Below are 8962 nucleotides of genomic sequence, written 5' to 3' on the forward strand. Positions count from 1 at the left end.
GACTGACTGATTTATTTAGGCTTTAACAGACTTTCTTACTTTGTGCTTTTTGTTTGTCCCACCTCTTCCGAGGGGCTTTCTCTTCCCTGCCTTATTTTGTATTAACACTGTTGTGGGTTAAAAAAAATTCCATTGTTTCCTCTGCTGGCCTCAAAATGTAAAGAACTAAAAAGAGGAACACCCAAATTCACAATCGTATTTGGGAGGTTTTGGCATATCTTTCTCAGAAATTGATGGAACAAATCGGGAGGGATGTAGAAGATTTGAACAGGCTCCTTAACAAAATTGGCCTGATTGATGCCCATATAGAACAGTACACCATGGAGCCAGGTGCGGTGGCTCACACCTGTCATCCCAGCACTTTGGGAGGCCGAGGCTGATGGATCACTTGAGGCCAGGAGTTCGAGACCAGCCTGGCCAACACAGTGAAACTCTGTCTCTCCAAAAAATACAAAAATTAGCTGGGCATGGTAGCATGCACCTGTAATCCCAGGTACTTGGGAGGCTGAGACATGAGAATCGCTTGAACCCGGGATGCAGAGGTTGCAGTGAGCTGAGATCATGCAACTGTACTGCAGCCTGTGTAAAGAGTGAAACTCCATCTCAAACAAACAAAAACTGTGTGCCATGGGACTGCTTAATATACATTCTTTTCAAGTATACACAGGACATTTACAAAAATTGACCATATATTAAGCCCTACAGTAAGTTTAAATAGATTTAAAATATTGAAATTATATAGGGTATGTTCTCTGACAATACTTTTACCTTTTAAGCTAGAATTAAATAATAACCAGAAATTCTTATATATTCAAAAATGAGAATTATGCTGCTAAAATAACCCATGTGTCAATGAAGAAATCATAGTGGAAATTAAAAATGTTTCCCACTATTAAGAAAGTACCACAGGCCAGGTGTGGTGGCTCTCGCCTGTTGTCCCAAAACTTTGGGAGGCTGAGGCAGGCAGATCACTTGAGTCCGGGAGTTCGAGACTAGCCCGGGCAACATGGTAAAACCCCATCTCTACTGAAAAAAAAAAAAAAAATATATATATATATATGTATATATACACACACATATACACAAAAATTAGCCGGGCGTGGTGGCATGTGCCTGTAGTCCCAGCTACGCAGGAGGCTGAGGTGGGAGAATCACTTGAGTCTAGGAGGTGGAGGTTGCAGTGAGCCGAGATCGTGCCACTGCACTCCAGCCTGGGTGACAGAGTGAAACCCCGTCTCAAAAGAAAGAAAGAAAGGAAGGAAGGAAAGGAGAGCAGAGGAAAGGAAAGGAATCATATCAAAATGTGTAGCATGAAGCAATATCAGTACTTAGAAATGTATAGACATAAGTGAGTATGTGGAAAAGGAAGGACAGAATTCAAAAGGAGAAACAAACAGAACAGCAAAGGAAACCCAAAGAAAAGTTAAAAAGGGCACACAAATATAAGAGCAGAAATTACTGAAATAGCATACATATAAATGATATAATCAACAAAGCCAAAAATCATTTCTTTTTTTTTTTTATTTTTATTTTTAGTATTAATTGATGATTCTTGGGTGTTTCTCGGAGAGAAGGATATGGCAGGGTCATAGGATAATAGTGGAGAGAAGGTCAGGAGATAAACACATGAACAAAGGTCTCTGGTTTTCCCAGGCAGAGGTCCCTGCAGCCTTCTGCAGTGTTTGTGCCCCTGGGTACTTGAGATTAGGGAGTGGTGATGACTCTTAAAGAGCATGCTGCCTTCAAGCATCTGTTTAACAAAGCACATCTTGCACCGCCCTTAATCCATTTAACCCTGAGTTGACACAGCACATGTTTCAGAGAGCACGGGGCTGGGGGAAAGGCCATAGATCAACAGCATCCCAAGGCAGAAGAACTTCTAGTCAGAACAAAATGGAGTCTCCTATGCCCACCTCTTTCTACACAGACACAGCAACAATCTGATCTCTCCTTCCTTTCCCCACACTTCCCCCTCTTCTTTTCAACAAAACCGCCATCATCCTCATGGCCCGCTCCCGATGGTCGCTGTCCCGATGGTCGCTGTTGGGTACACCTCCCAGACAGGGCGGCCGGGCAGAGGTGCTCCTCACTTCCCAGACGGGGCGGCCGGGCAGAGACACTCCTCACCTCCCAGACGGGGCGGCCGGGCAGAGGCGCTCCTCACTTCCTCCCAGACGGGTGGCAGCCAGGCAGAGGCGCTCCTCACCTCCCAGACGGGGCGGCCGGGCAGAGGCGCTCCTCACTTCCCAGACGGGGCGGCCGGGCAGAGACGCTCCTCACTTCCTCCCAGACGGGGTGGCGGCCAGGCAGAGATGCTCCTCACCTCCCAGACAGGGCGGCCGGGCAGAGGTGCTCCTCACTTCCCACACTGGGCGGCCGGGCAGAGGCGCTCCTCACCTCCCAGACGGGGTGGCCAGGCAGAGGCGCTCCTCACTTCCCAGATGGTGTGGCGGCTGGGCAGAGGCGCTCCTCACTTCCCAGATGGGGCAGCCAGGCAGAGGCGCTCCTCACTTCCTCCCAGACGGGGTGGCGGCCAGGCAGAGGCGCTCCTCACCTCCCAGACGGGGCGGCGGGGCAGAGGTGCTCCTCATTTCCCAGACGGGGCAGCCGGGCAGAGGTGCTCCTCACTTCCTCCCAGACGGGGTGGCAGCCGGGCAGAGGCACTCCTCACCTCCCAGACGGGGCGGCTGGGCAGAGGTGCTCCTCACCTCCCAGACAGGGTGGCCGGGCAGAGGCGCTCCTCACTTCCCATATGGGGTGGCGGCCGGGCAGAGGCGCTCCTCCCTTCCCAGATGGGGCAGCCGGGCAGAGGCACTCCTCACTTCCTCCCAGACGGGGTGGTGGCCAGGCAGAGGCACTCCTCATCTCCCAGACGGGGTGGCCGGGCAGAGGTGCTCCTCATCTCCCAGACGGGGCAGCCAGGCAGAGGCGCTCCTCACCTCCCAGACGGGGCGGCCGGGCAGAGGTGCTCGTCACTTCCTCCCAGACGGGGTGGCCGGGCAGAGGCACTCCTCACCTCCCAGACGGGGCGGCCGGGCAGAGGCGCTCCTCACTTCCCAGATGGGGCGGCCGGGCAGAGGCGCTCCTCACTTCCTCCCAGATGGGGTGGCGGCCAGGCAGAGGCACTCCTCACCTCCCAGACGGGGCGGCCGGGCAGAGGCGTTCCTCGCTTCCCAGACGGGGCAGCCGGGCAGAGGCACTCCTCACATCCCAGACGATGGGCGGCCGGGCAGAGGTGCTCCTCACTTCCTCCCAGATGGGGTGGCAGCCAGGCAGAGGCACTCCTCACCTCCCAGACGGGGTGGCCGGGCAGAGGCGCTCCTCACTTCCCAGACGGGGCGGCCGGGCAGAGGTGCTCCTCATCTCCCAGACGGGGCAGCCGGGCAGAGGTGCTCCTCACTTCCTCCCAGACGGGGTGGCGGCCAGGCAGAGGCGCTCCTCACCTCCCAGACGGGGTGGCCGGGCAGAGGAGCTCCTCACATCCCAGACGGGGTGGCCGGGCAGAGGCGCTCCTCACATCCCAGACGATGGGCGGCCGGGCAGAGACACTCCTCACTTCCTATACGGGATGGCGGCCGGGCAGAGGCGCTCCTCACTTCCCAGATTGGGCGGCTGGGCAGAGGGGCTCCTCACATCCCAGACGATGGGCGGCCAGGCAGAGACGCTCCTCACTTCCTAGACGGGGTGGCGGCGGGGCAGAGGCTGTAATCTTAGCAGTTTAAGAGGCCAAGGCAGGAGGCTGGTAGGTGGAGGTTGTAGCGAGCCGAGATCACGCCACTGCCCTCCAGCCTGAGCACCATTGAGCATTGAGTGAGCGAGACTCCGTCTGCAATCCCAGCACCTCGGGAGGCCGAGGCAGGCAGATCACTCGAAGCCAGGAGCTGGAGACCAGCCTGGTCAACACGGCGAAACCCTGTCTCCACCAAAAACACAAAAACCATTCAGGCGTGGCGGCGCGCGCCTGCAATCCCAGGCATCCGGCAGGCCAAGGCAGGAGAGTCACAGGAGCCCGAGGCAGGGAGGTTGCAGCGAGCCGAGATCACGGCAGCACAGTTCAGCTTCGGCAACAGAGGGAGACCGAAAAAAGAAGGAGAGGGAGACCGAAGAAAGGGGAGAGGGAGAGGGAGAGGGAGAGGAGGGAGAGGAGGGAGAGGAGGCAGAGGGAGAGGAGGGAGAGGGAGAGGAGCCAAAAATCATTTCTTTACAAAGCTAACAACATGGACTACTAGCATGTGATGAAATCATCAATAAAAAAAGCACAAATAACCAGTCTCAGAATGAAAAAGGTGACATTACTGCAGATGCTGCAGGCTATAGAAAGACAATAAGATATTATAAGCAACTTTTTGCCAAAATTTTGAAAATTCAATGAAAATAACTCCCATAAGAATGCAATTTAGACTCAAAAACAAAACAAAACCAAAAAAAACCTGAATAGTCCCATACCTTTGAAAAAAAAATGCATTAGTGATCAAACATCTTATAAAAGAAACTGTAGGGCCAGGCACTGTGGCTCAGGCCTATAATCCCAGCACTTTGGGAGGCCAAGGCAGGCAGATCGCCTGAGGTCAGAAGTTCGAGACCATCCTGGCCAACATGGTGAAACCATGTCTCTACTAAAAAATACAAAAAATTAGCCAGGCGTGGTGGCGTACGCCTGTAATCCCAGCTACCTGGGAGGCTCAGGTGGGAGAACCACTTGAACCCGGGAGGTGGGGGTTGCAGTGAGCCGAGATCACGCCACTGCACTCCAGCCTGGGCAACAAGAGCAAAACTCCGTCTAAAAAAAGAAAAAAGAAAAGAAACTGTAGGCCCAAAAGGCCTCACTAGTAAGTTCTATCTCACATTTAAAAAGGAAATTATTTCAATAATATACAAACTATTCCAGAGAATGGAAAAATATGGGACACTCTGACTCATTTCACGAGACTGGCATAATCTTGAAATTTCCAAAACTTGAGGACAGTACAAGAGAACAAAATTACAGGCTAATCTCAAAAAATGTACATAGGAAAAATACTCAACAAAATATTAGCCAAAGAGAATCTAGCAATATACAAAATGTTTTACTGAGTAAAACGTCATTACCCAGTTGGCTTCATCTTGTAGATCAAGAACGGTTTCAACATTTGAAAATCACCAGTGGTAACCCACAGTAATAGATTAAAGGGGAAAATTCACATGATCATCTCAATAGCTGCAGAAAGATCACTTGATAAGAGCCAGCACCCATCAATATTCTAAGTGAACTGGGATGAGAAAGGAAATTTCTTAATTTGATGAGGATTATATACCAAAAAAAAAGATGATAGCTGTATTGGCCTGTTTTCATGCTGCTAATAAAGACATACCCAAGACTGAGTAATTTATAAAGAAAAGAGGTTTAATGGACTCACAGTTCCACATGGCTGAGGAGGCCTCACAATCATGGCGGAAGGTGAAGGAGGAACAAAGGCATGTCTTACATGGCGGCAGGCAAGAGACTGTAGGGGAACTGCCCTCTGTAAAACCATCAAATCTCATGAGACTTATTCACTATCATGAGAAAAGCAAGGGAAAAACCCACCCCCATGATTCGGTTACCTCCTACTGAGTCCCTCCCATGATGTGGGGATTATGGGAGCTACAATTCAAGATGAGATTTGGGTGGGGACACAGCCAAACAATATCAATAGCTAATATGCTTAATGGTGACATATTGAAGTGTTAAAACCCAGTATACCGAAATTAAGTTATATTTACATATACCAACAGCCAACAGTTAGAAAATATTTAAAGATTTTATTTGTAGTAACAAAAAACTCAAGAGCCCAGGAATCAATCTAAAAAAGATTTATGTGGAGAGAACTATTGAGCACTTTTTGTGATTTCCTTGAAGCACAGAAGTTAAGAAACTTGCTCAAAGCTACACAGTTGCTAGGTGAGTTTGAGCTGGGAGTCTCTGGCTTCAGAGCTAAGGAAGGCCCCAAAACATGCAGGGCAAGAGGCACACTGAACTCTGGACCTTCACATTAGATTTGTCAGTGTCTGAGGCAAATCAGGGAGGAAGAAATAAATAGATTGTTATAAAAATTAGTAATCTGCAGCATCTATTTGTGTGTTACTTTGTTGAATGTCTGCCCCCCACACCCACCAGCCCCCAGTTGTAAGTTCTGTGGATGAGGCAAATACATATGGTATATCTGGCATCAACACTGGATCAGCTACATAGTGGGGGTTCAATAAACCTGGATTGAATCTCTGAATAACACTCTTATTTGAGTTTAAGACAGAGAGTGGGCTGGGCGCGGTGGGTCACACCTGTAATCTCAGCACTTTGGAAGGCTGAGGCGGGTGGATCACTTGAGGCCAGGAGTTCGAGAGCAGCCTGGCCAACATGGTGAAACCCCAGCTCTACTAAAAATACAAAAAATTAGCTGGGCATGGTGGTGTGCATCTGTAATCCCAGCTACTTGGGAGATTGAGGCAGGAGAATCGCTTGAATCCAGGAGGTGGGGGTTGCAGCAAGCCGTGATTGTGCCACTGCACTCCAGCCCGGGCGACAGAGTGTGACTCTGTCTCAAAAAAAAAAAAAGACAGTGAAGGTGTTGGAATAAATTCATCTAAATTTTCCAAGTGTTTATTGGACCCTTGGGTTCTAGTAGAAACCATGAGCTGGTACCATCAACACCTCAGGCTGAGCACCATGCCTCAGTTTCCTGTGTTAACAGGCCAGTCACACATTGTTACAGAAGACAGAGCATTGCCCTAGGGCATCTCTGTTGACCCTGCATGTCCTCAGACACTTCTTCATTCCCTCCATTTAAAATTTTTAAAAATGATTCTGGCTTGGTGGTAATCTGGACATGGATCTTTAAGATGATGGAGAAGTTCACAGAGCAACAGTTCTCTTCCCTGAGTGCAAATTGGGGTCACTTGAGAGAGATTTAAAAAATCAGGTTTAGGCCCCACCTATACAGATTCTCATTCATGGAGAATGAGATGATTGATAGATGGAGTTGGCATCTATCATCTATCTAGCCATATGTATGCATGTATAAACTTTTTATTAAAATACAATATACAAAAAAAAGTACAGATTCAATTGGTATATTTTTAAATTGCTGGAGATTCTGCCGTGCAGCCAGTATTGAGAACCATTCTTGTTGGCAAAACTGTAGAACAATCAGAGTTTACCACTGCTGCCTCCCAGCCATTCCCCCTGCTAACCACAGAGAACTTCTGCATCTATCTGCCTTCCACAGGCAGCATGCGTTTATTTCATGCCAAATTTCAGAGTGCCAGGAGCCCGGGAGCAGCCACTGTAGCTCTCAGCAGGCTGGTGGCACTGCATTAGGCGGCTGCTGTTCGCCAGAACAGTGGGCCAGGGAGGGACCACAGGCCCCCAAAGATAAGCGGGCGGAGGTCTTCAGAAGGAGTTGTGAGTGTGTGGAAGCCCCTCCAGAGTCCCGGGTCGCAGCTGAGAATAATCGAGCCAGACTTTTCTTTACCTCCCCTCCCCACCAATAATGACACATCTGCTCTGAGTCCCAGTACCTTGGGAAATTCTCAACTAGGAAACTAAGTAAATTAATCCGTTCTCTTACCTCCTCCCAGGAAATAATTTGTATTTTGCCAGAAACTTTCAATCGACTTTGAGGCTGCTATGAGCAGAACAGGAAGCTGTTCTGAATCTGGAATGCCTTTGCTCGTCCATCAAACCACACTGAGACCACCTGCTCTGCCAGACCTAGGGCAGAGAGGCAGGAACCTGTATTTCTGGAATCCCTATTTCCGAGGGGAGAGCTGGTCAAGGAAAGGGGCTTCCGTTCCAGCGCCTTGGCGCCATCTGCGGGGAAAGACAGGCAATGACAATTCAGGGCTGCAACTGGTCCCGGTAGGGGGCTGAAAGGAAAACAGAAGCCGTGAAGCCCACCTTCCTACTCCCGAACATTACCTTAAGGGCTTCCTCAGAGATCCCACGCTGCCTTGTATATGAAGCCACCTTGTGTGTATTACTGGGCAGAGGGTGAAGAGACGCCTTGCTACCAGCTCTCTTTCTACAGCAGAGCTTGGTTCTGCAGTCACCTTGCTGGAAGGTGGGGGAAGGGCAGCCTCCTTCGGAGGTTCCCCACTGCCAAGAGAATCAGGTCTGTGCCTAATCCTGGCACAGCCTTCCAGAGAGGCAGCCACGGGCAGCGGTGCTGGGTTCGGATGAGGACATCACCTGTGGGGCTGTGGAAGGGATTCCTACTTGGAGGGAGTGAATGATGAGAGCCAGATGAACTTTAACATCACGCCCCAATTTAGGATTTCATATACCTGTCAGGTCTGATGTGAGATTTTTTTTTTTGAGCAGGGTCTCACTCTGTCACCCACGCTGGAGTGCAGTGACATGGTCATACCTCACTGCAGCCTGGAACTCCTGGGTTCAAGCAATCTTCCCACCTCAGCCTCCCGAGTAGGTGGGACTAAAGGTATGCACCACCACGCACAGCCGGGTTTTTTTGTTTTTGTTTTTTTATAAGAGACAGGGTCTTGCTATGTTGCTCAGGTCTGTCTCAAACTTCTGGGCTCAAGCGATCCTTCCACGCTGGCCTCCCAAAGTGCTGGGATTACGGGTGTGAGCCATCATGCCTGGCCAAGATGAATTTGTACCTTGAAAATATTGTGGCCAGGCGCGGTGGCTCACGCCTGTAATCCCAGCACTTTGGGAGGCCAAAGCGGGCGGATCACTTGAGGTCAGGAGCTCAAGACCAGCCTGGTCAACTTGGTGAAACCCCGTCTCTACTAAAAATACAAAAATTAGGTGGGCGTGGTGGCACATGCCTGTAATCCCAGCTACTCGGGAGGCTGAGGCAGGAGAATCACTTAAACCCGGGAGGTGGAGATTGCAGTGAGCCGAGATCGCGCCATTGCACTCCAGCCTGGGCAACAAGAGTGAAACTCCGTCACAAAAAAAAAAAAAAGAAAAGAAAGAAAA

The 8962-nt window shown here is 50.2% G+C and overlaps 1 long non-coding RNA gene across 1 annotated transcript; it reads right to left on the bottom strand.

The window, feature by feature from the left end:
• Window positions 1–1503: 1503 nt before the first annotated feature.
• On the bottom strand, window positions 1504–7775 carry LOC134761696 (uncharacterized). Its single transcript, XR_010140774.1, has 3 exons — window positions 7587–7775; window positions 5397–5501; window positions 1504–4058 (listed from the first exon to the last, which is right to left on the bottom strand). It is a non-coding gene; the product is annotated as an uncharacterized LOC134761696 (long non-coding RNA).
• Between the last annotated feature and the right edge of the window lie 1187 nt (window positions 7776–8962).

This window comes from Pongo abelii, chromosome 6 (assembly GCF_028885655.2).
Source record: "Pongo abelii isolate AG06213 chromosome 6, NHGRI_mPonAbe1-v2.0_pri, whole genome shotgun sequence".
Taxonomy (NCBI): Eukaryota; Metazoa; Chordata; class Mammalia; order Primates; family Hominidae; genus Pongo; species Pongo abelii.